General features: G+C 39.4%; 1 non-coding gene across 1 annotated transcript; it reads right to left on the reverse strand.

Moving 5' to 3' along the window:
* Positions 1-481: 481 nt before the first annotated feature.
* On the reverse strand, positions 482-585 carry LOC112699918 (small nucleolar RNA R71). The gene has a single exon (XR_003152849.1). It is a non-coding gene; the product is annotated as a small nucleolar RNA R71 (small nucleolar RNA).
* Positions 586-19,484: the final 18,899 nt, after the last annotated feature.

The following is a 19,484-nucleotide window of genomic DNA, read 5'->3' on the forward strand; positions in this document are numbered from 1 at the left end:
TAAATTTTGTTCTTGGTGTTCTTGTTAGTATTCAAGGTGTTCTTGAGTCTTGTATGTGTCTTGATCTTAACAAGAAGACATGGCCGAACCCAATAACAATGGTGGAGGCGCAAGGAGGATGCTTGGTGATTATACTATACCTACTTCCAATTTTTATAGAAGAAGCATCTCAATCCCTGCCATTGGAGCAAACAATTTTGAGCTGAAGCCTCAACTAGTTGCTCTAATGCAACAGAACTACAAGTTTCATGGACTTCCATCAGAAGATCCCTATCAGTTTTTAACTAAGTTTTTGCAGATCTGTGATACTGTTAAGACTAATGGAGTAGATCCTGAAGTCTACAGGCTCATGCTTTTCCCTTTTGCTGTAATAGACAGAGCTAGAACATGGTTGGACTCACAACCTAAAGATAGCATGGGCTCTTGGGATAAGCTGGTCACGGCCTTCTTGGCCAAGTTCTTTCCTCCTCAAAAGCTAAGCAAGCTTAGAATGGATGTTCAGACCTTCAAGCAAAAAGATGGTGAATCCCTCTATGAAGCTTGGGAAAGATACAAGCAGTTGACCAAAAAGTGTCCTTTTGGGATGCTTTCAGAGTGGACCATTTTAGATATATTCTATGATGGTCTATCTGAGCTTTCTAAGATGTCACTGGACCATTCTGCAGGTGGATCCATTCACCTAAAGAAAATGCCTGCAGAAGCTCAAGAACTCATTGACATGGTTGCAAATAACCAATTCATGTACACTTCTAGGAGAAATTCTGTGAGTAATGGGACGCCTCAGAGGAAGGGAGTTCTTGAAATTGATGCTCTGAATGCCATATTGGCTCAGAACAAAATGTTGACTCAGTAAGTCAATATGATTTCTCAAAGTCAGAATGGATGGAAAAATGCATCCAATAGTACTAAAGAGGCATCTTCTGAAGAAGAAGCTTATGATCATGAGAACCCTGCAATGGCAGAGGTGAATTACATGGGTGAACCCTATGGGAACACTTATAATTTCTCATGGAGAAATCATCCAAATTTCTCATGGAAGGATCAACAAAAGCCCCAACAAGGCTTTAATAATGGTAGAAGAAACAGGTTTAGCAATAGCAAGCCTTTTCCATCATCTTCTCAGCAAAAAACAGAGAATTCTAAGTAGAGCCCCTCTAGCTTAGCAAATATAGTCTCTGATCTATCTAAGGCCAAGTGGGTCAGCTGAGTAAGAAAATCACTGAAACTCCTCCTAGTACTCTCCCAAGCAATACAGAAGAGAATCCAAAAAGAGAATGCAAGGCCATTGATATAATCAAAATGGCCGAATCCAAAGAGGAAGGGGAAGATGTGAATCCCAATGAGGAAGACCTCATGGGATGTCCTCCAGACAGAAAGGAGTTCCCTATTGAGGACCTAAGGGAATCTGAGGCTCATATAGAGACTATAGAGATTCCATTAAACTTTCTTCTGCTATTCATGAGCTCTGAGAACTATTCTTCCTCTGAAGAGGATGAAGATGTAACTGAAGAGCAAGTTACTCAATATCTAAGAGCCATCATGAAGCTGAATACCAAGTTGTTTGGTAATGAGACTTGGGAAGATGAATCTCCCTGGCTTATTAGTGAACTAAATACATGGGTTCAGCAAACTCTACCTCAAAAGAAACAAGATCCTGGTAAATTCTTAATATCCTATTCCATAGGCACCATGACCTTTGAGAAGGCTCTGTGTGACCTGGGGTCAGGTATAAATCTTACGCCACTCTCTGTAATGGAGAAGCTGGGGATCTTTGAGGTACAAGCTGTAAGAATCTCATTAGAGATGGCAAACAAGTCAATAAAACATGCTTATGGATTGGTAGAGGACGTGTTGGTAAAGGTTAAAGGCCTTTACATCCCTGCTAATTTCATAATCTTAGACACTGGGAAGGATGAGGATGAATGCATCATCCTTGGAAGACCCTTCCTAGCCACAGCAGGAGCCGTCATTGATGTTGACAGAGGAGAGTTAGTCCTTCAATTGAATGGGGGATACCTTGTGTTTAAAGCTCAAGGATCTTTCTCTGCAACCATGGAAAAGAGGCATGATAAGCTTCTCTCAATACAGAGTCAAACAAAGCCCCCACAGTCAAACTCTAAGTTTGGTGTTGGGAGGCCACAACTAAACTCTAAGTTTGGTGTTGAACCACCACATTCAAACTCTAAGTTTGATGTTGGGAGGTCCTAACAATGCTTTGAACATCTGTGAAGCTCCATAAGAGCTCACTGTCAAGCTATAGACATTAAAGAAGTGCTTATTGGGAGGCAACCCAATTTTTATTTATCTATATTTCTATTGTTCTTTTATGTTTTATTAGGTTTATGATCATGTGGAGTCACAAAAAAATTGCAAAAATTAAAAACAGAATAAAAAATAGTAGAAGAAACAGCACACCCTGGAGGAAGAGCTTACTGGCGTTTAAACGCCAGTAAGGAGCATCTGGTTGGCGTTTAACGCCAGAACAAAGCATGAAGCTGGCATTGAATGCCAGAAACAGGCAGCAGTCTGGCGTTTAAACGCCAGGATTGCACCCTGAGGAAAGCTGGCGTTAAACGCTAGAAACAAGCAACAAAGTGGTGTTTAATGCCATAAACAAGCATAGAGCTGGCGTTTAACACCAGAAACAGGCATCAGTCTGGCGTTAAACGTCAGGATTGCATATAGAGGGCATTTTCATGCCTAAAGGGTGCAGGGATGAGAAATCCTTGACACCTCAGGATCTGTGGACCCCACAGGATCACCTCAGGATCTGTGGACCCCAGAGGATCCCCACCTACTTTCTCCCTCTCTCTCACACCTTTTCATAACACTCTTTTCCAAACATCATTCACCAATCACCTCAATCATTCTTCCCCATCACCTCTTCACCATTCACATCCATCCTCTCTTCCCCAAAAACCCCACCTACCTTCAAATTCAAAATCTGTTTCCCACCCAAACCCACCCTACATGACCGAACCATAAACCCCTCTCCCTCCACTATATAAACCCCTCTATCCTTCTTCATTTTCACACATCACTACCCTCTCTTCTCCCCCTTGGCCGAAACCTACACCTCTCTCCCTCTCCTCCATATCTTCTTCTTCTTCTTCTATTCTTTCTTCTTTTGCTCGAGGGCGAGCAACATTCTAAGTTTGGTTTGGTAAAAGCATAGCTTTTTTGTTTTTCCATAACCATTGATGGCACCTAAGGCCAGAGAAACCTCAAGAAAGAGGAAAGGGAAGGCAATTGCTTCCACCTCTGAGTCATGGGAGATGGAGATATTCATCTCAAAAGCCCATCAAGACCACTTCTATGAAGTTGTGGCCAAGAAGAATGTGATCCCTGAGGTCCCTTTCATGCTCAAGAAAAATGAGTATCCGGAGATCCGACATGAGATCCAAAGAAGAGGTTGGGAAGTTCTTACCAACCCCATTCAACAAGTCAGAATCTTAATGGTTCAAGATTTCTATGCCAATGCATGGATCACTAGGAACCATGATCAAAGTATGAACCCGAATCCAAAGAATTATCTTATAATGGTTCGGGGGAAATTCTTAGATTTCAGTCTGGAAAATGTAAGGTTGGCATTCAACTTGTCTATGATGCAAGAAGATGCACGCCCCTACACTAGAAGTGTCAACTTTGATCAAAGGTTGGACCAAGTCCTCATGGACATATGTGTGGAAGGAGCTCAATGGAAAAGAGACTCAAAAGGCAAGCCGGTTCAATTGAGAAGACTAGACCTTAAGCCTGTGGCTAGGTGATGGTTGGAGTTCATCCAACGCTCTATCATCCCCACTAGCAACCGATCCGAAGTAACTATGGATCGGGCCATCATGATCCATAGCATCATGATTGGAGAGGAAGTAGAAGTTCATGAAGTCATCTATCTAGAACTCTACAAAGTAGCCGAAAAGCCCTCCACCTTGGCAAGGCTAGCTTTTCCTCATCTCATTTGCCATCTATGCTACTTAGCTGGAGTTGTCATAGAAGGAGACATCTTCATTGAAGAGGACAAGCCCATCACTAAGAAAAGGAAGGAGCAAACAAGAGAGTCCATTCAAGGATCTCAAGAGATGTGTGAGGAAGCTCATCATCAAGAAATTCCTGAGATGCCTCAAGGGACGCATTTTCCTCTAAACAACTATTGGGAACAACTCAACACTTCTCTAGAAGGATTGAGTCATGACATGAACTAATTAAGGGTGGAACACCAAGAGCACTCCATCATTCTCAATGAGATTAGAGAAGATCAAAGAGCTTTGAGGGAGGAGCAACAAAGGCAAGGAAGAGACATAGAGGAGCTCAAGAACACCATTGGTCCTTCAAGAAGAAGGCGCCACCCTCACTAAGGTGGACTCATTCTTTAACTTCCTTGTCCTTATCTCTCTGTTTTTCGACTTTATGCTTTATGTTTGCCTAGTTTGTGTCTTTACTACATGATCATTAGTGTCTAGTGTCTATGTCTTAAGGCTATGAATAATTCCATGAATCCTTCACCTTTCTTAAATAAAAAATGTTTCTAATAAAAAAGAACAAGAAGTACATGAGTTTCAAATTCATCCTTGAAATTAGTTTAATTATATTGATGTGGTGACAATACTTTTTGTTTTCTGAATGAATGCTTGAACAGTGCATATTTTTGATCTTGTTGTTTATGAATGTTAAAATTGTTGGCTCTTGAAAGAATGATGAAAAATAGAAATGTTTTCGATGATCTGAAAAATAAAAAAAATTGATTCTTGAAGCAAGAAAAAGCTGTGAAGAACAAAGCTTGCAAAAAAAATTGGCAAAAAAAAATATATAAAAGAAAAAGAAAAAGTAAGCAGAAAAAGCCAATAACCCTTAAAACAAAAAGGCAAGGGTAAAAAGGATCCAAGGCTTTGAGCATTAATGGATAGGAGGGCCCAAGGAAATAAAATCCAGGTCTAAGCGGCTAAATCAAGATGTCCCTAACCATTTGCTTGTAGCATGAAGGTCCAAGTGAAAAGCTTGAGGCTGAGTGGTTAAAGTCGTGATCCAAAGCAAAAAGAGTGTGCCGAAGAGCTCTGGAGACCTCAAACTGGGGACTTTAGCAAAGCTGAGTCACAATCTAAAAAGGTTCACCCAATCATGTGTCTGTGGCATTTATGTATCCGGTGGTAATACTGGAAAACAAAGTGCTTAGGGCCACGGCCAAGACTCATAAAAGTAGCTGTGTTCAAGAATCAACATACTTAACTAGGATAATCAATAACACTATCTGAACTCTGAGTTCCTATGGATGCCAATCATTCTAAACTTCAAAGGATAAAGTGAGATGCAAAAACTATTCAAAAGCAAAAAGCTACAAGTCCCGCTTATCTAATTAGAACTAATATTCATTGATAATTTGAGATTTATAGTATATTCTCTTCTTTTTATCCTATTTGATTTTCAGTTGCTTGGGGACAAGCAACAATTTAAGATTGGTGTTGTGATGAGCGGATAATTTATACGCTTTTTGGCATTGTTTTTAGGTAGTTTTTAGTAGGATCTAGCTACTTTTAGGGATGTTTTAATTAGTTTTTATTCAAAATTCACATTTCTGGACTTTACTATAAGTTTTTATGTTTTTCTATGATTTAAGGTATTTTCTGGCTAAAATTGAGGGACCTGAGCAAAAATCTGATAGGAGGTTGACAAAGGACTGCTGATGCTGTTGGATTCTAACCTCCCTGCACTAGAAATGGATTTTTTGGAGCTACAAAACTCCAAATGGCGCGTTTTTAGCTGCGTTGAGAAGTAGACATCAAGGGCTTTCCATCAATATATAATAGTTTATACTTTGTTCGAGTTTAGATGACTCAAACTGGCATTCAACGCCAGTTCCATGTTGCATTCTCGAGTAAAACGCCAGAAACACGTCACAAACCAGAGTTAAACGCCAAAAACACGTTACAACTTGGCGTTTAACCCCAAGAGAAGCCTCTACATGTGTAAAGCTCAAGCTCAGCCCAAGCACACACCAAAGTGAGCCCCGGAAGTGGATTTCTGCACTTAGACTTATTTCTGTAAATCCTAGTAGCTAGTCTAGTATAAATAGGACTTTTTACTATTGTGTGTCAATCTTGGTATCTATCTTTGGACGTTTAGTTCTTAGACTTTGGGGGCTGGCCATTCGGCCATGCCTGGACCTTTATCACTTATGTATTTTCAACGGTGGAGTTTTAACACACTATGGATTAAGGTGTGGAGCTCTGCTGTTCCTCGAGTATTAATGCAATTACTATTATTCTTCTATTTAATTCAGCTTATTCTTATTCTAAGATATCCGTTACACTTCAACATGATGAATGTGATGATCCGTGACACTCATCGTCTTTCTCACCTATGAACGTGTGCCTGACAACTACTCCCGTTCTACCTTAGATCGAGCGCGTATCTTTTAGCCTCCATTCCAAAAGATCGGAGTCTTCGTGGTATAAGCTAGAATTATTGGCGGCCATTCCTAAGATCCGGAAAGGCTAAACCTTGTCTGTGGTATTCTGAGTAGGATCTGAGATGGGATGACTGTGACAAGCTTCAAACTCGTGAGTGTTGGGCGTAGTGATAGACACAAAAGAATCAATGGATTCTATTCCAACATGATCGAGAACCGACAGATGATTTACATAAGTATCTCTATCTTTATTTTATGCTTTATTTATCTTTATTTTTGAAAACCATTATAACCATTTAAATCCGCCTAACTGAGATTTACAAGATGACCATATCTTGCTTCATACCGACAATCTCTGTGGGATCGACCCTTACTCACGTAAGGTTTATTACTTGGACAACCCAGTGCACTTGCTGGTTAGTTGTGCGAAGTTGTGACCAAAAACTTGGTGCACGAAATTGTGATCATCAACAATGGCACCAAAGACTTGGAGCTCTCAAACGTGAATAACACTTTGTCACAACTTCGCACAACTAACCAGCTAGTGCACTGGGTCATCTAAGTAGTAAACCTTACGTGAGTAAGGGTCGATCCCACAGAGATTGTTGGTATGAAGCAAGCTATGGTCATCTTGTAAATATCAGTTAGGCGGATTCAAATAGTTATAATGGTTTTCGAATATAAAGATAAATAAAGCATAAAATAGAGATATAGATACTTATGTAAATCATTTGTGGGAATTTCAGATAAGTGTATAAGATGCTTTGTTCCTTCTGAATCTCTGCTTTCCTACTGCTTTTATCCAATCATTCTTACTCATTTCTATGGCAAGCTATATGTAGGGCGTCACCGTTGTCAACGGCTACTTTCCATCCTCTTAGTGAAAATGGTCCAAATGCTCTGTCACAGCACGGCTAATCATCTGTCGATTCTCGATCATGTTGGAATAGAATCCAGTGATTCTGTTGCGTCTGTCACTACGCCCAACACTCGCGAGTTTGAAGCTCGTCATAGTCATCCCATCTCAGATCCTACTCGGATTACCATAGACAAGGTTTAGACTTTCCGATCTTAGGAATGGCCACCAATAATTTTAGCTTATACCACGAAGACTTCGATCTTTCGGAATGGAGACTAAAATATATGCGCTCGATCTAAGGTAGAACGGAAGTGGTTGTCAGGAACGCGTTCATAAGTGAGAATGATGATGAGTGTCACGGATCATCACATTCATCATGTTGAAGTACAGCAAATATCTTAGAATAAGAATAAAATCAAATGAATAGAAGAATAATAGTAATTGCATTAATACTCGAGGAACAACAGAGCTCCACACCTTAATCTATGGTGTGTAGAAACTCCACCGTTGAAAATACATAAGTGATAGAAGTCCAGGGATGGCCATGAGGCCACCCTCCAAAGTCTAAGAACTAAACGTCCCATGATAGATACCAAGATGTCTAATACAATAGTAAAAAGTTCTATTTATACTAAACAAGTTACTAGGGTTTACATAAATAAGCCTTAGTGCAAAAATCCACTTCCGGGGCCCACTTTGGCGTGTGCTTGGGCTGAGCTTGAGCTTTACACGTGCAGAGGCTTCTCTTGGGGTTAAACGCCATGCTGTAACGTGCTTTTGGCTTTTAACTCTAGTTTGTGACATGTTTCTGGCGTTTTACTCCAGAATGCAGCATGGAACTGGCGTTGAAAGCCAGTTTGCGTCATCTAAGCTCGAATAAAGTATATACTATTATAAATTGCTGGAAAGCCCTGGATGTTTACTTTCTAACACAATTGAAAGCGCGTCATTTGGAGTTCTGTATCTCTAGAAAATCCATTTCGAGTGCAGGGAGGTCAATCCAACAACATCAGCAGTCCTTTTTCAGCCTGAATAAGATTTTTGCTTAGGTCCCTCAATTTCAGCCAAAAAATTCCTGAAATCACAGAAAACACACAAACTCATAGTAAAGTCCAGAAATGTAAATTTTGCATAAAAACTAATAAAAACATCCCTAAAAGTAGCTAGATCCTACTAAAAACTACCTAAAAACAATGCCAAAAAGCGTATAAATTATCCGCTCATCACATTACAGATCTTGAAGTGTAAAGGATTTCTCATCCCTGCACCTTTTTGGCATGTAAAATGCCCTCTGTATGCAATCCTGGCATTTAACGCCAGGCTGCAGCTTGTTTCTGGTGTTAAACACCTAAATATAGCCTGTTTCTGGCGTTTAACGCCAGCCTGATGCTTGTTTCTGGCGTTAAACGCCAGCTTAGTTCTTGTTTCTGGCGTTAAACGCCAGACAGATGCTTGTTTCTAGCGTTTAAATGCCAGACAGCTCTTCCTCTAGGTGTGCTTTTTCTTCTGCTACTTTTGATTCTGTTTTTAATTTTTGCAATTGTTTTGTGACTCCACATGATCATAAACCTAATAAAACATAAAAGAACAATAGAAATGTAGATAAATAAATAAAAAATTGGGTTGCCTCCCAATAAGCGCTCCTTTAATGTTAATAGCTTGACAGTGAGCTCTTATGGAGCTTCACAGATGTTTAGTACATGATGAGGGCTTCCCAACACCAAACTTAGATTATGAATGTGGGGGCTTCTCAACACCAAACTTAGAGTTTGGTTGTGACCTCCCTACACTAAACTTAGAATTTGATTGTGGGGGCTTTGTTTGACTCTGTATTGGGAGAAGCTTTTCATGCTTCCTCTCCATGGTTGCAGAGGAAGATCCTTGAGCTTTAAACACAAGGTAGTCCCCATTCAATTGAAGGAGTAGCTCTCTTCTGTCAACATCAATCACAACTCCTGTTGTGGATAGGAATGGTCTTCGAAGGATAATGCATTCATCCTCATCCTTCCCATTGTCTAGGATTATGAAATTAGCAGGGATGTAAAGGCCTTTAACCTTCACTAACACATCCTCTACCAATCCATAAGCTTGTTTTTTTGACTTGTCTGCCATCTCTAATGAGATTCTTGCAGCTTGTACCTCAAAGATCCCCAGTTTCTCCATTACAGAGAGTGGCATAAGATTTATACCTGACCCTAGGTCACACAGAGCTTTCTCAAAGGTCATGGTGCCTATGGTACAGGGTATTAAGAATTTACCAGGGTCTTGTTTCTTTTGAGGTAGAGTTTGCTGAACCTATGTATTTAGTTCACTAATGAACAAGGGAGGTTCATCTTCCCAAGTCTCATTACCAAAGAACTTGGCATTCAGCTTCATGATGGCTCATAGATATTGAGCAACTTGCTCTTCAGTTACATCTTCATCCTCTTCAGAGGAAGAATAGTTCTCAGAGCTCATGAATGGCAAAAGGAAGTTTAATAAAATCTCTGTAGTCTCTATATGAGCCTCAGATTCCTTTAGGTCCTCAATAGGGAACTCCTTTCTGTCTGGAGGACGCCCCATGAGGTCTTCCTCATTGGGATTCACATCCTCCCCTTCCTCTTTGGATTTGGCCATTTTGATTATATCAATGGCCTTGCACTCTCTTTTTGGATTCTCTTCTGTATTGCTTGGGAGATTACTAGGAGGAGTTTCAGTGATTTTCTTACTCAGCTGACCCACTTGTGCCTCCAAGTTTCTAATGGAGGACCTTGTTTCATTCATGAAAATTAAAGTGGCCTTAGATAGATCAGAGACTATGTTTGCTAAGCTAGAGGAACTCTGCTCAGAATTCTCTGTCTGTTGCTGAGAAGATGATGGATTGCTAAACCTGTTCTTCCACCATTATTAAAGCCTTGTTAAGGCTTTTGTTGATCCTTCTATGAGAAATTTGGATGATTTCTCCATGAGGGATTATAGGTGTTTCCATAGGCTTCACCCATGTAATTCACATCTGCCATTGTAGGGTTCTCAGGATCATAGGTTTCTTCTTCAGAAGATGCCTTTTTAGTATTGTTGGATGCATTTTGCAATCCATTCAGACTCTGAGATATTGATGAGCGGATAATTTATATGCTTTTTGGCATTGTTTTTAGGTAGTTTTTAGTAAGTTCAAGCTACTTTTAGGGATATTTTCATTAGTTTTTATGTTAAATTCACATTTCTGGACTTTACTATGAGTTTGTGTGTTTTTCTGTGATTTCAGGTAATTTCTGGCTGAAATTGAGGGACTTGAGCAAAACTCTGAAAAAGGCTGACAAAAGGACTGCTGATGCTGTTGGAATTTGACCTTCCTGCACTCGAAATGGATTTTCTGGAGCTACAGAATTCCAATTGGCGCGCTCTCAACGGCCTTGGAAAGTAGACATTCAGAGCTTTCCAGAAATATATAATAGTCCATACTTTATTCGGAAATTGACGACGTAACTTGGCGTTGAACGCCAAGTACATGCTGCTGCTTGGAGTTAAACACCAGAAACACGTCATGATCCGGAGTTGAACGCCCAAAACACGTTATAACTTGGAGTTCAACTCCAAGAAAAGCCTCAGGTCGTGGATAGATCAAGCTCAGCCCAAGCGTACACCAAGTGGGCCCCGGAAGTGGATTTATGCGTCAATTACTTACTCATGTAAACCCTAGTAGCTAGTTTATTATAAATAGGACTTTTTACTAGTGTATTAGACATCTTTGGACGCCTAGTCCTTAGACCATGGGGGCTGGCCATTCGGCCATGCCTGAACCTTTTACTTATGTATTTTCAACGGTGGAGTTTCTACACACCATAGATAAAGGGTGTGGAGCTCTGCTGTACCTCAAGTTTCAATACAATTACTATTATTTTATATTCAATTCTCTTTTATTCTTATTCCAAGATATACGTTGCACAACACTTTGATGAATGTGATGATCCGTGACACTCATCATCATTCTCACCTATGAACGCGCGTGACTAACAACCACTTCCGTTCTACCTTAGGCCGGGCGCATATCTCTTAGATTCCCCAACAGAATCTTCGTGGTATAAGCTAGAATTGATGGCGGCATTCATGAGAATCCGGAAGGTCTAAACCTTGTTTCTGGTATTCTGAGTAGGATTCTGGGATTGAATGACTGTGACGAGCTTCAAACTCCTGAAGGCTGGGCGTTAGTGACAGACGCAAAAGAATCAAGGGATTCTATTCCAACCTGATTGAGAACCGACAGATGATTAGCCGTGCTGTGACAGAGCATAGGACCATTTTCACTGAGAGGATGGGATGTAGCCATTGACAACGGTGATGCCCTACATACAGCTTGCCATGGAAAGGAGTAAGAAGGATTGGATGAATGTGATAAAAAAGTAGAGATACGAGAGGAGCACAGCATCTCCACACGCCTATCTGAAATTCCCACTATTAATTTACATAAGTATTTCTATCCCTTTTTATTTTCTATTTATTATTAATTTTTGAACTCATCATAAACCAATTTAATCTGCCTAACTGAGATTTACAAGGTGACCATAGCTTGCTTCATACCAATAATCTCTGTGGGATTGACCCTTACTCACGTAAGGTATTACTTGGATGACCCAGTACACTTGCTGGTTAAGTTGAACGGAGTTGTGAGCTTCTCTAACAGTGCCTGGAACTCTTGAATCACAATTTCGTCTACCAAGTTTTTGGCGCCGTTGCCGGGGATTGTTCGAGTATGGACAACTGACGGCTCATCTTGTTGCTCAGATTAGGTAATTTTCTTTTCAAAAATATTTTTCAAAATTTTTCTTTTCTTTTTCGTTTTTCCAAACTTTATTTTCGAAAAAAAAAATTAATAAAAATCCAAAAAAAATTAGAAAATCATAAAAATCAAAAATATTTTGTGTTTCTTGTTTGAGTCTTGAGTCAATTTTTAAGTTTGGTGTCAATTGCATGTTTTAAAAATTTTTCTTGCATTTTTCAAAAATTTCATGCATTCATAGTGTTCATCATGATCTTCAAGTTGTTCTTGGTAAATCCTCTTGTTTGATCTTGATGATTTCTTGTTTTGTGTTGTTTGTTGTTTTTCATATGCATTTTTCGTTTGTTAGAGTCCATGCATTAAAGATTTCTAAGTTTGGTGTCTTGTATGTTTTCTTTGCATCAAAAATTTTTCAAAATTGTGTTCTTGATGTTCATCATGATCTTCAAAGTGTTCTTGGTGTTCATCTTGACATTCATAGCATTCTTGCATGCATTCATTGTTTTGATCTAAAAATTTCATGCATTGAGTATTTTTGTTGTTTTTCTCTCTCATCAATAAAAATTTCAAAAATCAAAAAAATATCTTTTCCTTATTTTTCTCATAATTTTCGAAAATTTGAGTTGACTTAGTCAAAAATTTTCAAAATTAGTTGTTTCTTACAAGTCAAGTCAAATTTTCAATTTTAAAAATCTTATCTTTTCAAAATCTTTTTCAAAAATTATATCTTTTTCATTTTTTTATTATTTTTCAAAAATTTCAAAAATCTTTTTCAAAATATTTTCAAAATCTTTTTCTTATCTTTATATCAAATTTTCGAAAAACTCACTAACAATTAATGTGATTGATTCAAAAATTTGAAGTTTGTTACTTTCTTGTTAAGAAAGGTTCAATCTTTAAGTTCTAGAATCTTATCTTGTAGTTTCTTGTCAGTGAAGTAAGTAATTTTAAATTTTTGAATTAAATCTTTTTATCTTTTATCTTATCTTTTTCAAAAAAAAATTTATCTTTTTCAAAATTTGATTTCAAAATATCTTATCTAACATCTTATCTTCTTATCTTTTCAAATTTGATTTTAATATCTTTTTCAACTAACTTTTTGACTTTTTATTTGTTTCTTATCTTTTTCAAAACTACCTAACTACTTTTCCCTCTCTAATTTTCGAAAATATCTCATCTCTTTTTCAAAAATTCTTTTTTGTTTTAAATTTTAATTTTAATCTTATCTTATCTCTAATTTTCGAAAATTACTAACACCTTCTTTAAAATTATTTTTGAAATTCTCCCTCTCTTTTCTTATTCTATTTAATTATTTATTTACTAACACTTCTCTTCACCTCTCTTCATCTAAAAATCCGAACCCAATATATCCCTTGTGTTTGGATTCTTCACTTTTCTTTCTTCTACCCCCTTCTTTTTCTACTAACATAAAGGAATCTCTATACTGTGACATAGAGGATTCCTCTTTCTTTTCTTGTTTTCTTCTCTTTCATATGAGCAGGAACAAGGAAAAAGGCACTCTTGTTGAAATTGATCCTAAACCTGAAAGGACTCTGAAGAGAAAACTAAGAGAAACTAAATTACAACAATCTAAAGGTAACCTTTCAGAAATATTAGAACAAGAGAAGGAGATGGCAGCCGAACCCAACAACAATAATGCAAGGAGAATGCTTGGTGACTTCACAAAACCAACATCCAAATTTGATGGAAGAAGCATCTCCATTCCTGCCATTGGAGCCAATAACTTTGAGCTGAAACCTCAGCTAGTTGCCTTAATGCAACAAAATTGCAAGTTTTATGGACTTCCATCTGAAGATCTTTATCAGTTTTTAACTGAGTTCTTGCAGATCTGTGAGACTGTAAAGACGAATGGAGTTGATCCTGAAGTCTACAGACTCATGCTTTTCCCTTTTGCTGTAAGAGATAGAGCTAGAATATGGTTGGATTCACAACCTAAGGATAGCCTGGACTCCTGGGATAAGCTGGTCACAGCCTTCTTGGATAAATTCTTTCCTCCTCAAAAGCTGAGCAAGCTGAGAGTGGATGTTCAAACCTTCAAACAAAAAGATGGTGAATCCCTCTATGAAGCTTGGGAAAGATACAAGCAGCTGACCAAAAGATGTCCATCTGACATGTTTTCAGAATGGACCATATTAGATATATTCTATTATGGTCTATCTGAATTTTCGAAAATGTCATTGGACCATTCTGCAGGTGGATCTATTCACCTAAAGAAAACGCCTGAAGAGGCTCAAGAACTCATTGATATGGTTGCAAACAACCAATTCATGTACACTTCTGAGAGGAATTCTGTGAATAATGGGATACCTCAGAAGAAAGGCGTTCTTGAAATTGATGCTCTGAATGCCATATTGGCTCAGAACAAAGTGTTGACTCAACAGGTCAACATGATCTCTCAAAATCTGAATGGATGGCAACATGCATCCAACAGTACCAAAGAGGCAGCTTCTGAAGAAGCTTATGATCCTGAGAACCCTGCCATGGCAGAGGTTAATTACATGGGTGAACCTTATGGAAACACCTATAATCCCTCATGGAGAAATCATCCAAATTTCTCATGGAAGGATCAACAAAAGCCTCAACAAGGCTTTAACAATGTTGGACGCAATAGGCTGAGCAATAGCAAGCCTTTTCCATCATCCTGTCAGCAGCAGACAGAGAATTCTGAATAAAACACTTCGAATTTAGCCAATGTAGTCTCTGATTTGTTAAAGGCCACTTTCAGTTTCATGAGTGAAACAAGGTCCTCCATCAGAAATCTGGAGGCATAAGTGGGCCAGCTGAGTAAGAAAATCATTGAAACTCCTCCCAGTATTCTCCCAAGTAATACAGAAGAGAATCCAAAAGGAGAGTGCAAGGCCATTGATGTGATCAATATGGCCGAATGCACAAGGGAGGAGGAGGACGAAAATCCTAGTGAGGAAGACCTCCTGGGACGTCCCTCAAGCAAGAAGGAGTTCCCTATTAAGGATCCAAAGGAATCTGAGGCTCATATAGAGACCATAGAGATTCCATTAAATCTCCTTCTGCCATTCATGAGCTCTGAAGACTATTCTTCCTCTGAAGAGGAGGAAGATGTGACTGGAGAGAAAGTTGCTCAATATTTAGGAGCTATCATGAAGCTGAATGCCAAGTTGTTTGGTAATGAGACTAGGGAAAGTGAACCCCCTTACTCATTGGTGAACTAGACACCTGGATTCAGAAAATTTTACCTCAAAAGAGACAAGATCCTGGCAAGTTCTTAATACCTTGTACCATAGGCACCATGACCTTTGAAAAAGCTCTATGTGATCTAAGGTCAAGGATAAATCTTATGCCACTCTCTGTAATTGAGAAGCTAGGGATCATTGAGGTACAACCTGCCTTGTTCTCATTAGAATTGGCAGACAAGTCAGTGAGACAAGCTTATGGAAAAGTGGAGGACGTGTTAGTAAAGGTTGAAGGCCTTTACATCCCTGCTGATTTCATAATCTTATACACTAGGAAGGAAGAGGAGATTGTATCATCCCTGGAAGATCTTTCCTAGCCACAGCAGGAGCTGTGATAGATGTCAACAGAGGTGAACTCGTCCTTCAATTGAATGGAGACTACCTTGTGTTTAAGGCACATGGCCATCCCTCTGTGACAAAAGAGAGTAAGCATGAAGAGCTTCTCTCAGTTCAGAGTCAAAGAGAGCCCCCACAGTCAAACTCTAAGTTTGGTGTTGGGAGGCCACAACCAAACTCTAAGTTTGGTGTTAAGACCCCATATCCAAACTCTAAGTTTGGTGTTGGGAGGCCACAACCAAACTCTAAGTTTGGAGTTAAGACCCCATATCCAAACTCTAAGTTTGGTGTTGGGACTATACAACATTGACCTGATCACCTTGTGGCTCCATGAGAGCCATTGTCAAGCTATTGACATTAAAGAAGCGCTTGTTGGGAGGCAACCCAATTTCATTTATCTAAAATTTATTTTATTTTATTTTATTGTTATTTTGTGTTTTATTAGGTACATGATCATGTGGAGTCATGAAAAAAAATATAAAAATTAAAAACAGAATCAAAAACAGCAGAAGAAAAATCACACCCTGGAGGAAGCACAGGCTGGCGTTCAATGCCAGTAAGGAGCATCTGGCTGGCGTTCAACGCCAGAACAGAGCATGAATCTGGCGCTGAACGCCAGAAACAAGCAACATTCTGGTGCTGAACGGCAGGAATGTGCCTAGAAGAAAAGTTGGTGCTGAACGCCAGTAACAAGCATGAAACTGGCGTTCAACGCCAGAAACATGCTTTACATGGGCGTTGAACGCCCAGAACGTGCACCAATGGGCGTTTAAACGCCAGAATAGTGTGCAAAGGCATTTTACATGCCTATTTGGTGCAGGGTTGGAATTCCTTGACACCTCAGGATCTGTGGACCCCACAGGATCACCTCAGGATCTGTGGACCCCACAGGATCCCCACCTAACATATTCCCACCTTACCTCCTAATCCTATTTTACTCTTCCCCATGTCACACTTCCCAAAAACCCTTCACCAATCACCTCAATCTCTCTTCCCAATCACCTATTCACCACTCACATCCATCCACTCTTCCCCATAAACCCCACCTACCTTCAAAATTCAAAAACATTTTCCCACCCAATCCCACCCAAAATGACCGAAACTACCCTCTCCCCTTTCCCTATATATAACCTTCCATTCTACTTCATTTTCACACAACACAACCCCCTCTTCCATACCTTGGCCGAACCTACACTTGCCCTTCCCCTCCATATTCTCTTCTTCTTCTTCTTCTCTTCTTCTTCTTCTTCTCTTCTTTCTTCTCTTGCTCGGGGACGAGCAATATTTTAAGTTTGGTGTGGTAAAAGCATAAGCTTTTTGTTTTTCCATTACCATCAATGGCACCTAAGGCCGGAGAATCCTTTAGAAAAGGAAAAGGGAAGACAAAAGCTTCCACCTCCGAGTCATGGGAGATGGAAAGATTCATTTCCAAGAGCCATCAAGACCACTTCTATGATGTTGTGGCAAAGAAGAAGGTGATCCCTGAGGTCCCTTTCAAGCTCAAGAAAAATGAGTATCCGGAGATCCGACATGAAATCCGAAGAAGAGGTTGGGAAGTCCTAACCAACCCCATGCAACAAGTCAGAATCTTAATAGTTCAAGAGTTCTATGTCAATGCATGGATCACTAGGAACCATGATCAAAGTATGAACCCGAATCCAAAGAATTATCTCACAATGGTTCGGGGAAAATACTTAGATTTTAGTCCAGAAAATGTGAGGTTAGCGTTTCACTTGCCCATGATGCAAGGTGATGTACGCCCCTACACTAGAAGGGTCAACTTTAATCAAAGGTTGGACCATGTCCTAATGGACATATGTGTGGAAGGAGCTCAATGGAAAAGAGGCTCCAAAGGCAAGCCAGTTTAACTAAGATGACTGGACCTCAAGCCTGTGGCTAGAGGATGGTTAGAGTTCATTCAACGCTCCATCATTCCCACTAGAAACCGATCTGAAGTTACTGTGCATCGGGCCATCATGATTCATAGCATCATAATTGGAGAGGAAGTAGAAGTTCATGAGGTCATCTCCAATGAAATCTACAAAATAGCTGACAAGCCCTCCACCATGGCACGGCTAGCTTTTCCTCACCTTATTTGCCATCTATGTTACTCAGCTGGAGTTATCATAGAAGGAGACATCTCCATTGAAGGGGATAAGCCCATCACCAAGAAGAGGATGGAGCAAGCAAGAGAGACCCTTCACGGTTCTCAAGAGATGCATGAGGAAGCTCATCATCAAGAAATCTCTGAGATTCCTCAAGGGATGCACTTTCCTCCCAACAACTATTGGGAACAACTCAACACTTCCTTAGAAGATTTGAGCTACAATGTGGAACAACTAAGGGTGGAACATCATGAGCACTCCATCATTCTCCATGAAATAAGAGAAGATCAAAGAGCAATGAGGGAGGAGCAACAAAGGCAAGGAAGGGACATAGAAGAGCTTAAGGACATTGTTGGTCCTTCAAGAAGAAGACGCCACTAAGGTGGATTCATTCCTTGTTCTTATTTCTTTCTGCTTTTCAGTTTTTATGTTGTGTTTATCTATGTTTTGTGTCTCTACTTCATGATCATTAGTATGTAGTAACTATGTCTTGAAGCTATGAATAAATTCCATGAAATCCTTCACCTCTCTTAAATGAAAAATATTTTAATTCAAAAGAACAAGAAGTACATGAATTTCGCATTTATCCTTGAATTTAATTTAATTATATTGATGTGGTGACAATACTTTTTGTTTTCTGAATGAATGCTTGAACAGTGCATACTTTTGATCTTGTTGTTTATGAATGTTAAAATTGTTGGCTCTTGAAAGAATGATGAACAAAGAAAAATGTTATTGATGATCTGAAAAATCATGAAATTGATTCTTGAAGCAAGAAAATTGGTGGACGAAATTGTGATTCAATTGTTATTCCATTTTGCAAAATTCATTGCTTTTCATTCCCTGGTAATGGCGCCAAAAACATGATGCCAATACCATAGTTCACAACTCTGTTCAACTTAACCAGCAAGTGTACTGGGTCATCCAAGTAATACCTTACGTGAGTAAGGGTCGATCCCACAGAGATTGTTGGTATGAAGCAAGCTATGGTCATCTTGTAAATCTCAGTTAGGTAGATTAAATAGTTTTGGGTTTTGAAAATTAATAGTAAAAAGAAAATAAAAGGGATAGAAATACTTATGTAAATTAATAGTGGGAATTTCAGATAAGTGTATGGAGATGCTATGCTCCTCTTGAATCTCTACTTTCCTATTACAGTCATCCAATCCTTCCTACTCCTTTCCATGGCAAGCTGTATGTAGGGCATCACCATTGTCAATGGCTACATCCCATCCTCTCAGTGAAAACGTTCCTATGCTCTGTCACAGCACGGCTAATCATCTGTCGGTTCTCAATCAGGTTGGAATAGAATCCCTTGATTCTTTTGCGCTTGTCATCATGCCCAGCCTTCAGGAGTTTGAAGCTCGTCACAGTCATTCAATCCCAGAATCCTACTCGGAATACCACAGACAAGGTTTAGACTTTCCGGATCCTCATGAATGCCGCCATCTATCTAGCTTATACCACGAAGATTCTGTTGAGGAATCTAAGAGATATGCGCCCGGCCAAGAGTAGAACGGAAGTGGTTGTCAGTCACGCGCGTTCATAGGTGAGAATGATGATGAGTGTCACGGATCATCACATTCATCAAAGTTAAGTGTAGCGTATATCTTGGAATAAGAATAGAAGAAAATTGAATAGAAAGTAATAATAATTGTATTGAAACTTGAGGTACAGCAGAGCTCCACACCCTTACTCTATGGTGTGCAGAAACTCCACTGTTGAAAATACATAAGTAAAAGGTTTAGGCATGGCCGAATGGCCAGCCCTCTCCATGATCAAGTGACCGAATAGT

This window comes from Arachis hypogaea, chromosome 6 (assembly GCF_003086295.3).
Source record: "Arachis hypogaea cultivar Tifrunner chromosome 6, arahy.Tifrunner.gnm2.J5K5, whole genome shotgun sequence".
In the NCBI taxonomy this organism is placed as follows: domain Eukaryota; kingdom Viridiplantae; phylum Streptophyta; class Magnoliopsida; order Fabales; family Fabaceae; genus Arachis; species Arachis hypogaea.